This window comes from Trachypithecus francoisi, unplaced genomic scaffold (assembly GCF_009764315.1).
Source record: "Trachypithecus francoisi isolate TF-2019V2 unplaced genomic scaffold, Tfra_2.0 Lachesis_group0, whole genome shotgun sequence".
Lineage (NCBI taxonomy): Eukaryota > Metazoa > Chordata > Mammalia > Primates > Cercopithecidae > Trachypithecus > Trachypithecus francoisi.
Window position 1 is genome coordinate 189250346 of NW_022681453.1, and position 12906 is coordinate 189263251.

General features: G+C 37.1%; 1 protein-coding gene across 3 annotated transcripts in view; it reads left to right on the forward strand.

Moving 5' to 3' along the window:
• The window catches only part of IL1RAP (interleukin 1 receptor accessory protein), a 146638-nt gene that overhangs the window by 51933 nt on the left and 81799 nt on the right, over nucleotides 1-12906 (forward strand). The window lies entirely within an intron of this gene.

Below are 12906 nucleotides of genomic sequence, written 5' to 3' on the forward strand. Positions count from 1 at the left end.
AGGTGGAGAAGGTATCAGTGGTAATAATCCATTGAGATGTTAAATAAAATAATGAGTTTTAGTTATATTGTTTTTATATAGGAAGAAAAAAAAGGATCTGTCTTTAGACTCATTCTTTCCCTGAATGTTGCTTCATAAGAGGAACCAGCTAAGACCTTTGTAGAGTCTGAAAACCAAACTCAGTCATCATGGGCCTGGATCACATGAAATTAGAGATGGAAGAAACTTGCTATTTAAAATCCATCTTTTCAGATCTCCTCTTCTTCCCAGAATTATGCCCAAATCACTCTCTACCTCTGATTATTAATATTTAAATTTCAGCCTATGTTTTGGGACTAATCAAATTCTTAGCAAGTTTTTAGTACATAAAACTGAAATTTGTCTCTTTGATTTTAGTATCTAAAACTGAAATTTGTCTCTTTCCAAATATTTACTTGGTTCAACTGCAGGACTGAAACAAAAAAATGAAAGAAAGAAAGAAAACAATCCAAAACCTACTGCAATAGTTCTCTAATTGCAATGAAGGGAACCTAGAGGTCCTCATTTTATAAAGCTTTTCATGTAAAATTCCCCTGAACACCATAAACCATACTTTCCATATCATCGCTTTAATTCCTTTTCTTTGTGAGAGGGCTTCCGAAATGTTAAGTTAGCTACCGCATAACCAGACCTCAGTGTTCTGCAATATATGTCTTCCACTGTTTTTCATATGACATGGATTTAAGCCCTCCTACTATCCTGATCATCTTTTCTGGGTGCGTTTCAGTTTTTCCATGCCACATAAAACATTGTATTAGAAACCAAAAATAGCACTAAAGGAGTGGTATAAGTAGGACAGAGTACAGCTCAGTGCTGAAACTAGAGGTAACTTCTAACCTTGTTGGCCCTTTGGGGCTTCACAGAGGAATGGCTGGAGATAACCAGGGCTGTTACTCAGCGGGGATATACTAGGAGACAGCTCCTTGGCTGTTTAGTCCAGCATCTGTCCTTCTTGGTTAGGTGTCCCATTTGATAGGTGAGTTTCTTGATGTCCTGATTTTCAAATATGTTAAATATAATTCTTGATTTTAGTTTGTTCTTATTTGATTTAGTCTGTGTTTGAATGCTGTCTACTCACAGAAGCTTCCTTGCCTATCTTAACTAAAAATCCCCACCAGTCACTCTCTCTCCCTCTATCCTGTTTTAGTTTTCTTCATAACACTCACATTCCCTGATATTATATTAACCTCCTTTCTTTTCTCTCTTCCTCCTCCCTCTACCTCTTCCTCTCATTTCCTCCTCCTTTTCCTTCCTCTTTTTCTCCCTCAACTCCCTGTCCTTCCTCCTTTTCTACCTCCCTTCTTTCCTTTCTCCCCATCTCTTTTCCTTCCTTCTTCCCTCCCTCTGTCTTGGATTTTAAGCTGCCTGAGGGCAGGAACTTGTTCAGGAACTTTTGTTTGTTATCCAAACACTCAGAATAATCATTGACACATAGACACATAGCAGATGCTCAATACATAGGTGTCAAATGGTTGAATACATGTCCCTATACATCCCTTCCCCTGCCCCCAAACTATCCAGTTTTATAATGGAGCCTGTTTGGGTTCATGCCTGTAATTCACCATGTAGTTTTGTGTCCTCCTTCACCTTGAAGGAAGAGGGAGAGGTGACTTTGTTACCATTGCTGAAGGAGGTTCCGGAAGCTAGTGAGTGCTGGTGCCTTCCCAGCAGTCCTGGCCATACTTTTCTGAATGACCTTTACTGTAATCCACCCAAGGAGTCCCCAGCCCCCACCTCAAGTGCTGTTGGTAAGAGAGCTTTCTACCCAGGAACTGTGACTCATAATTCTGCTAGGGGAAGCTAACTTCTTGAATAAGATAAGTTCTCATACCAGCCACATTACGTCACCATGGGAGCAGGAAACATGTTGTAATCCCCTCAGCCCATCTGGCACATACTCATTTGCCTTCCTTATGAAGAGGTGTATTGTGTCTGACAGTGATGCCACTTCCTAGTTGGAGGGAGAGGAACAAAAAGGACATGTTGTTGACAAAAACGAAAAGAGCAACTGGCTCTGGGCTAGTGGGGGAAGAAAGAAATCATTACGCATCTTGAGGGATCAACCAGCCTCTCTGCACATGAAAGTATTGCCTTTTACAAGGCATCTGTGGATGCTGACAGATCTGTTGGTCTTTCATGAGGCTCTCCCTGTGCTCAGGTTCCCATCTCAATGGAAACACAGGTTGATGTGAGAAACAAAGCAGAAATGTTCTGAAAACCCTAAAGCAATCTACGTGCATATCATATTAATAAGACATTTATTTTGTTCTAAGTCCTTCCACGTGGGCCTTTTAAGAGAATCCTCAAATATAAAAAAGAAACCTTAACAGCATAAGAACTTAGCACCATGCAATGTGTTTTCACGTGCCGTGAACTGACCTTAAAGTCAGATGATTCTGACTTCCAATCATGATTTTTCTGGTAGCAGTGCTGTGATCTCCTTATCCCCTCAGGAATGGGGAAGCAACGTTTTCATCGTAGGCGATGATAAAAGCAAATGATTTTTTAAGAAAGCTTTATTTCCCTTTACGGAATTAAAGCTTAGATGATTATAATAGTGATTCTATAATTATAATGTGCTAGTTATATTAATAATAATAAAGCTCCCTTTGCTTAAAAAAGCAGTTTGCATTGTGCATATTCAATGTCATTCTCACACCCAAACCATGGGGTAGTCAGAGCTGTTGTAACTACCTTTGTTGAATAAGACAAGTTAGGATCAAATTACTTGGAAGTCATACAGCTGTACTTAGCATGCTTGTGACTTCAACGAGTTTCTGGATTCCTGACATCCATATTATTTTTACTAAATATGCTCCAGTTGGGGTCTATTAGAATATAAATGACTTAGAAAAAAGATTAAGATCTAAGGAATCACAGGTAATCATTTTGCAAACTGTTGAAGAACTACTCTGTCGCAGGTTTCCATGCTTTGTAGGTAAGGCATATCCTTACACCCTTATCCTGCCCCCTCACACCACCGAAACATTTTCTTCAGGAGGAAAATGATTGTAATCCAAAATTCAAACTCAATATTCCTTTTTTTGCTTATTATAGTATTAAATATTTTCACTAATAAACTCAAAGAAGTTCTGTTTGTAAGACTTCGAAATGGAAACTTCAGCTCAATACACGTCTCTTGCTGTGCCTCACTGGCAGTGTGTCAGGAAGCTGAATTGTTAAAAGCTGTCTTTGGAGTAGAAATAAATTTTGGAACCTGTGATTCCAAGTTGAGGAGATAATAAAAATAGCACCATATAGAATATAGTGAATTTTTAAAATATTACCATATCAAAATTATTTTCTGCACAAATCACATGAAAAAGAGAGTGCACTGCCACCCCAAAATGTAGGCACACACACAGATCTTTGAAAAAGATTTTATTTCAAAGTCAACAGTTGACTGTGTGCCAGGTGCAGGGCTAGATTTCACATATGTTATCATTAACTTCACAGGAACCGTGGTGTAGGGGTAGAAGCTAGAGACTCTTCTGCGTGTTTGATAGTTTGAGGAATGAAGAGCCAGGGAGGTAGCTCAAGTATTCATGATGGCATGCCTGATAGAGCTAGGCTGCCTTGACTCCAGAAACAGTGCTCTTTTTTTTTTTTTTCCATACTATATTGCCTTTCTTTAGGACTGTGCTCTGCTACTAGAAGTAAGATCCTCTGATTCCTTTTCCATTATATCTTTACAAAATTTGTAGAGAATGGAAATCATCTATCCAATTATTGGGAGTGAGTTACACAATGCAAAATACATAAATAGTAAAAAGGACTAATTGAGAGATTTAAGATTTAAGTTCTGTTTTACTCTGTGACTTGTTTGATGACAGTAAAGAGGTCATTTCATCACTTTTTATCACTGCATCCTTATTTATAAACCAAGCCAACCAACGAAGCAATTAACAAACAATAGCAGCTGATCCCAATCAATTCCAGTTTCTTGCTTTTTATGAAGGAACGTTATGCATCGTGGACACACACGGTATACTCCTCCTATTAGCTACTTGAATTCTTTCTAATAACAGTGTTAACAATGATTTCTCTTCATTCAAAAGATCATGCGTTTGACATTTTATATCATCGAATCCAGGGTTAGAAAGAAGAGTTTCTTATTTTAAAAGTACTACAGTAAAGTTTGAGAGAAGGAAGAGAGAATAATTACCAAATAGAATTCTGTGAGCGCAGAGGAAGTAACCAGTCCTGTCAGGAGATATTGGGGAAGACTTAATCATTTCTCCTGCCTAGGAAGAAATGCGTCTCTTATTTGGGAATGAAATAGTTCAGGGCAACTCAGAAGATGATGTGAAGGCATTTAGAAGTCAATCTGGAAAGGTAGATTGGGAACAAATTATGCAGGATGGGAATTACTTTAGGTAAAGAAAATGTCCACATTTAATGTATTTTGATTATAGTTAGCTAGGTTTCTTTTCCTTTATTTTTAAAATTCTGTCCTATTTTTGCAAAGACATACAATATTATTAATTCTATGTGATGGTTCTTTCAACTTGTGGTAAGAATTCAGTTTGCTGTCAGCCCCACTGGCCTCATTTTATTTGAATATCCTTGCTGTGAAAACTCCATACTCAGATATACTTGTGACCTTGCTTCCTGTCCCAGTTGCCCATGGCTAGTCATCCTGAACACTCTTCATTTCTATGTAATTTAGTCCAAAGATTTGGAAAATGTATGAAGAATACTGTTTCATTTTATTCTTGGTCCTAAAGGTCATTGGAATTACAGAATTTCACCCTGTTGTCGTTTAAATGATGCCTCTCAGAAGCAGATCTCTTCACTTTTTTTTTAGCTGTGTTTATAGTTTGGAACACACTTATGTTTTAGTTACTTATATTTCCCAAGGGTGGATTTACTGTAGCCTGATTGAAAAGAGATTTAAGCACCACATAATTGGCCTGATACTGACTTTGCAAATACACAGCTTCTTGTATCACAGTGATCATTCTAAGTTTAGAAAAATGACCTGGTTCTTCTTTGTATGGCTGTTAGTTAAGGGAAACTAGTACTTTTGCAGGCGCTCCTGCATATCATTGTAGGTGAAAATGTTTGTTTTACAGGAATCTATTCTACCCTTTTGAATTACGTTTGTTTTTGCTATCCTTTCCCTCGCTTCCCCAACCCTGAATACTCATTTCTACCATATTTTTAGGGACCAGGTTGCCACCTTAGTAGTGACTCACTGCCAAGACCAGTTTCTACCCATTTTTCTTTGACCATTTAAAAATTTTTCTTTTCTGTTTAACTGATTAACTTTTTAGAAAATAAAATATATACCCACCCAGGATAACAACACAATGATTGCTCTAGTTTTAAATCCACTGAGTGCTGCCATCTCTCATTTATTTTTGAGGAAAAGTGAGAAAATGGATACATTTAACAAATAATTTGGGAACCTCAGTCACCTTCAAGTACCTGCTATCCAAACATATAAAAGATGATGTACAAAATTGCCTGGCTTTGCCTTTCTGTGTTTTAGAGACAGTAAGAACAATGAAAATGCAAGACAACTAAGACGATGAGAGAAAATAAATAAAATCATCACTTCCTCAACAACCGAGAGCATATTCTGTTGTTTTTTTTATGACATTCATTTCTCCTTCTACCATAGGAACCAAAATGCTTGGGATAGCTGTACAGTACTGGGAAATAAATATCACTTTTCTACAGTGTTTGTAGGGTCTGAAATAGTAGTTTAAGGCTCTTATCCATCAGCCCTTTTTTTTTTTTTGCTTCTGAGATACTTTCATATTTATTTATTTATTTATTTTTTGAGACGGAGTTTTGCTTTTCTTGCCAGGCGGGAGTGCAATGGTGCGATCTCGGCTCACCTCAACCTCCACCTCCTGGATTCAAGCGGTTCTTCTGCCTCAGCCTCCTGAGTAGCTGGGATTACAGGCATGTGCCATGATGCCTAACTAATTTTGTATTTTTTTGTAGAGATGGGGTTTCTCCATGTTGGTCAGGCTGGTCTCGAACTTCTGACATCAGGTGATCTGCCCTCCTCAGCCTCCCCAAGTGCTGGGATTACAGGCTACTTTTGCATTTTTAAAAGTGCTCTTTCAGGTCTATAGGAGTGTTCATTTTGATATGTACATCAAGATACTGATGTTTGCATTTCCCCCTTCACTTATATAAGAAAATGTCACGGTCCCTTTGAGATTTGAACTTGCCAGCCAGTGCTAGCAAGACTGACCAACTGAGTCTATTTGCTAATTATCTTTCCTCAGTGGAACCTTCTCCAGGACTTACTGTATAAGTGTAGATACTCAAGAGGAAAGAAAAAGAAAACAAGCACATCTATCATGATTTTTTATATGTGTGATTTTTTTCCTATTAAATATTGCTTTTTATTAATTTATTATGTTGGGTTTTATTTTTTCCTAATTACTTACACTTACATAAGAAGTATAACCATGGGCCAGGCACTTTGGCTCATGTGTATAATCCCAGTACTTTAGGAGACTGAGGTGAGGAGATTGCTTGAGGCCAGGAGTTTGAGACCAGCTTGCACAAAATAATAAGACCTTGACTCCACAAAAAAAAAAAATTAAGAAAAATAGTTGAGTATGGTGATACACACCTGTAGTCCCAGCTACTCAGGAGGCTGAGGTGGGAGGGTCACTTGAGACTGGCCAGTAAAGGCTAAAATGAGCTGTGATCACACCACTGCACTCCAGCCTGGGCGACAGAACAAGACCCTGTCTCTTTCTCAAAAAAAAGTACAACTATAGTTGAAGTATAGATCTTTATTATTATTACTAGATGAGAGATTAAACTGTATTTGTCATATGTAAAATGATATTTTGAAGTATCTATACATTGTGGAATGACTAAATCTAGCTAATTAACATACATATTACCTAACATAGTTACCATTTTTGGAGTGAGAACACTTTAGGTTCACTCTGTTATCACTTTAGGGCAAGCTTGTCCAACCCGTGGCCCATGGGCCACACGAAGCCCAAAACAGCTTTGAATATGGCCCAACACAAATTTTGAAACTTTCTTAAAACAGTGTAGACATTTTGTGATTTTCTTTTTTAGATCATCAGTTATTGTTAGTGTTAGCTTATTTTATGTGTGGCCCAAGACAATTCTTCTTTTTCCAAAGTGGCACAGGAGAGCCAAAATATTGGACACGCCTGCTTTAAGGCAAACAGATATACAAATTATTGTTCCCAAGTGGATGCCAACCATTATTAATTATTATTTACTGTAGTTTTGTTTGCCCTTTTTTGCAAGGGGGAGAAGTCGTTCATTGTTTGCCACAGACTTATCTGATGACCAGATGCAAAAACCTACTAGCATTAAATTGATGCACCTGAGTTAACCTGAATGCCCTATTCTTCTCTAGATCCTTTGGGACTTCAGAGTGTCCCAAAATTGCTTAATGGACTGATATTTGATTTTTAGAGAGAAAACATTAATTTTACTGTTATATTTTCAATGTTTTTTGAATTTTTAAATTTAACTGGTCATCTAGAGGAAACTGAATTTCTTATATGATAGATATTTTGACATTCACGGCTTGAGTCTGCATGTCTTTTCATCATTTTCTGGTGTCCACTCAAGGTAAAGGAAAATAAGAAAAAAGAGAAGAAGGATAGAAAAGAGGAATAATGAGGCAGAGAGGAAGACAAAGAAGACCCTTTTTAAAAAAAGAGGGATAGTAGGAAAAAGAGAGAGAGAGACATAAAATGCAAAGATAAAAATAGAGATAGAGAAAGTATTCCTAGATGGATTTCCTGGATTTGATGCAAACTCAGCTATATACTTTTTCAGATTACCAAGGAAACTAAACCATTTTTAATACCACATTTAAATACTACCCCCTTTTTTTCTGAGCTTTGCATTGAATGGTTTCCTTTTTGAACAGTTAATTTTTTTCTAGGTTTTTTGTTTGTTTTACAGTCTTACTGTTTCCCTCCTTTCTAGTGTATTAAAATGGTGAGAGAAAATAGAAACCTTAAATATTCCAGAAGTTTCCTTGTATCTAGTACCCCTACAACCATGAGAGTGGTCAGCATTTCCAGGGATAATGCTTTGTTAATCAGGATACTTTTATTCTGAAAAAAAGTGTACAACAGAGATGGTGGAGACTTAAAGCTTTGCATGCTCTTCAGGATAATGAAGGAAGAAGAGATGGCGGGCCAAAGTGTAAGACTCTGGACCCCCTTTTGCAAGTTTGTTAGTTCTAAGGCAGAAACAATCTGCTGCTGTTTGCAATTGACACTGAGCTGTGAAATGTTTTTGCTAGTAGCAGTGTATTTCTTGAGGCACAGTAGAAACCCAACGAATCTATATTCAGGTCTAAGAGGAGGGTGTAGCTTTACTTGGAGGTTGATTGAAATCATGGAAATTGTGAATGGAGTAATTAGGAATCGGAAGTGTTGGAGGATTTTCTCCCTCCCACTGCGTGCGGTATTCTTAGTGAAATGCTAAGAGGAATTTCAGGAAGAAAGTGAGGTGAGGACATATGTATACATAAAGTGTAATAAAAAAAAAAATCCACCCCCTCCAAAAAAAAAAAAAAAAAAGAAAGTGAGGACGGTGTCTTTTTTCCTGGTCGCTTTATTAAGGCAAACTTTTAGCTCTCTCACCTTTATTACTCTAAATATCCTGTTCTTAAAAAGGGTTCTTCCTCTCATTTATAATGCAGTAATAATTGATGACTACAATAATAGCCATGAAGCATTTTACAGTATGGGGTTTTTAATCACTAAAAGAAGACCATATTAGGCTAAACATGGCTTTAAATCTATCTTATTTTAATTCTCTGTAAAATGGCAATTACTACATAGTGGTGGGTAGGTATGTAATAGAAAGGAAGGTAGGTGAGGAAAGTAACATTCTTTGAATCAAGGATTATATTCATATAATATTATATTCATTTCTGAAAAGCCTCATAATTCAGAAATGTGTATTTTCTTCTATCATTATAAGTGCGGGACTCCAAATTCAAAAAATTGAATTAACTTACCTCATATCACTATAGAAGTGAGTGGTAAAATTTATATTGCTGTTTGACTTTAAGATGCAGTGTCATTTAAAATATCACATGCTTTAATTGATGATATGGAACACACATATTTGAAAAGAAACGTTTAACCAGTTACCAAAACAGCATCTAATATGTGATTTTTTTCATGTTGCAAATAGAATTTTAAGATGATTTGTTCCAGTCTTCCTGAAACATATACATTACATTTTAATTGTGTATATTTAGATAATACACATCTTTCCAAGTTTATAAAAATTTTCTCAAAGGAAAGCAGTTCTCTACAGGAATAAGACTGCAGATGGATGAAGGAAAGGTGGCTCGGTACAGATGCAGTGAGTTTCAGTGCAGTGGGAAGCTGTTAACTTTAGTATTCTGCAAGGTTGCTTTGGCATTATTCATATGGCTTCCCCTGTGGCTAACTCAGAGATACTAACTCTAACTCCCTAGCTTTTGTTCCTTTTCCAATGACTCACTGCAGGCTCTATTCCTCCCCTTAGGTGTTAAGGGACTCAGTCAAGGATGTTTACATGTGGCTCAGAGATTTTTTTTTGGGTACCCAGCAGTGTAGAGTTCTAGAAAATTCTTTTCAGTTTACAAATGCCAGTTCTTTTCTGCTAGTCTTTGGCAGTGATTGGATGTGAACTGTGAAATTTGATTGTGGTTTCACTCCAAGTTCTATTTTATTTCTGGTGGAGCTGGAATGTTTTATCTTTCTCGGAAATGATCACTTTTTTGTGTGTATGGCAACAAAACAGCTAGAATAACTGTCACTTGGTCTCAGCAACTACAGAAAAATATGGGCTGGGGGCATTTTAACCAATCCATATTCATACACAGGTAAGCTATTTCATTTACTGCAAACTCTCCAGAATTGAAATCCCAGCAGATTTAATACACAAATCCTCTTCAGTCCTAGGGATATGAGTTTTTGTTTTTTTTTAAACAGGCTGATTATTCATTTCAAAACATGGAATATTTTTTGTCATAAAAGGATGATAAGTATTGCCCTCCTATTTTAAATATGTACCTTTGTGATTTAATAGAAACAGGTCAAAGATCTGTATGACCTCCACATTTAGCGAGGTTGGTCCTTCATGATTAGATGTGAAACCCAGTTCAGCTTATGTCTCCTGGATGCCTGTTATGTGCAGCCCCTTGTACACAGGGTAGGTAAAGATGAAGACATTGTATATGTATTCATTCATTCGTCTATAGTGTGTGAGTATGTGCTAGACACTGTGCTTGCCTGTACTGGTAACCAAAACAAAAATTATCTTTGCCCTCATGGAATTCACAGTCTTGGGGATGGCTTCAAGTATTTTCTTACTTGAAGAACATAAGTAAGTAAACACATTTTAATAAGAAGTTCTCTATAGTTATAAACAAGGCATTATATTGATGGAAAGTAATGGGATATTCCTTTCCTTACCCCATAGTGAAGGAAGATCTATTAAAGAATATGCTATTTAATTGAGCACTGAGGAATGAGAAAGAGCCACCTTCAAAGGCAGTAGCATGAGATGTAGGCCCTGGGTTGCAGGAGCTTTGAGAACTATGGGGAAAGAAACATGGGGTGAAGAGGAAGAGGTAGGCAGGGTGCAGCACATACTAAGGGCGTTGGTACATTAACTGCAGTAAAAAGCCATTGAAAGGATTTGGGCAGGGCCTTTACATTATCCAGCTAAGGTATTAAATGATCATGCGAGCTGCTATGTAGGAATAAGATTGGAAAAGATTTCTGTTTTTCCCAGTATGGCGGACAAGGTCCTCTCAACACCCCTTTTGCTGTAAAGCAGCTAGAAATGCTGCATTTAAAAATAAATGTCATTTAAAATGAATTGCTGAGTTGGTAAGAAATCCTTAGAGGCCAAAATTGAAGTGAAAACAGGAATCCAGAAAAGAAAAGAAGCCAGCTCTGCAGCTGGCGGCTGCCCAGGGTAACATCCAGAGTCAGAGGAAGAAGATATATTTAAATGCTAGGACATTTGGATAATTTTTAGAAAAAAAATAGTTAAATTCCTACCTTGTACTTCACCTCAAAACAAATTGCAGTTAAATTAAATATTTAAATTTTTTAAAATTATACTTTAAGTTCTAGGGTACATGTGCACAACGTGCAGGTTTGTTACATATGTATACATGTGCCATGTTGGTGTGCTGCACCCATTAAGTCGTCATTTACATTAGGCATATCTCCTGATGCTATCCCTTCCCGCTACCCCCTCCCCACAATAGGACCCGGTGTGTGATGTTCTCCTTCCTGTAAAAAATAAATTAAACCCTAGAAAAAATATATGCAAACATTTATTATAATGTTGGGATGGAGACGTTTGTAGATACGTCGTCAAAGGTAGGCGTCAGCAAAGAAAGTTTGACGTAATTGACTACATAAAGATTTTAAAAATTAGTATAGCACAAAATATTGTAAGTTAAAGAACAAATGAAAAATTGGGAAAACATAAGTATATGGCAAAGGGTTCATGTCATCAGAATACAAGGAGCTATTATATACACACACACACACATATTTTAATGGAAAATTAGCGAAGATTTGAAACTAGCAGTTCAGGCAGTCAAAAACAGATCAACACAAATTAATCAGTCTAAAAAGGAGCTCAAGTTCATGAGTGAGAAAATAGATTCAAATTAAACCAACATGAGATGCCATTTTTTTTTTCACTCATCAGTCTGGCAGAGATTAAAGAACAATCCAGCCTAGCATTGGTTAGGCATACGGTGATCTAATGACCAGGTATGCTGGTCTCTCACACACAGTGGCTGAGAGCTCACCTGGAATAGGCTTTGGGGAAGGGACCTTGGCTATTTGTTTCAAAGATACTACCCAAATACCTCCCTTTAATCTTGTAATGAACCATACACCCTATATTCTAAGAAAATAATCAGGGAAATGCATCAAGACATACTCAAAAACTATATTTTTCATAGGATTGTTAAAATAAGTAACTTTGGAAACAATATAAATATTCATGATAAAGGACCGTAAATCAATATATATGTATCAATACAATGGAATATGATGGACTCATTTATGATAGCTGTTTCTGTTTAAAAGCACATATCATATAGCAGAACTAGTGTGAAACCTTTAGCAACTGCAGCAGTTGTTTGCTGGAGCTAGGTGGTATGGGCTTGTAAGAACCAATTATTAAATTTTTAGGAAACTTTTGAGCCATTTGTCAAATTAGTCATTTGAAATTGGCTTTGGTAAGAGTATTTACCCCATGGAAATTGGTAAACTGATGCTAGAAATTAGCTTCCTCATCATCACTCCCTAGCTGTTTACCAGCACGCCAATCTAGTCATGCGTGTGTAAGCAGATGGAAAATCTTTTTGGCACCCCTTGTTTTTTTTTGTTTTGTTTTGTTTGTTTGTTTGTTTGTTGACAGGCCCTTGCACTGTCACCTAAGCTAGAGTGCTCACTGCAGCCTCAAATTCCTGTGCTCAAGAGATTCTCTTGCCTCAACCTTCCAGGTAGCAGTAACTACAGGGGCATGTCACCAGGCTCAGCTAATTTTTTAATTTTTTTTTGGTGCAGATGGGATCTCGCTATGTTGTCCTGGTTGGTCTTGAACTCCTGGCCTCAGGAGATCCTCCTGAGTGATCCTCTTGCTTTGGTCTACCAAAGTACTGGGATTACAGGTGTGAGCCACCATGTCCAGCCTCCACTCAACTTTTAACAGTGATTATCTTTGAAAAGTGGAATTATGTTTGGGTTTATTTCTGCCCCTTTTAAAATAACTTTACTTTCTGTTACTACATTAATTCATTTAGGATTATGGCCTCCAACTGCATCAATGTTGCTGCAAAGAGAGCTAAACATTGGGCAC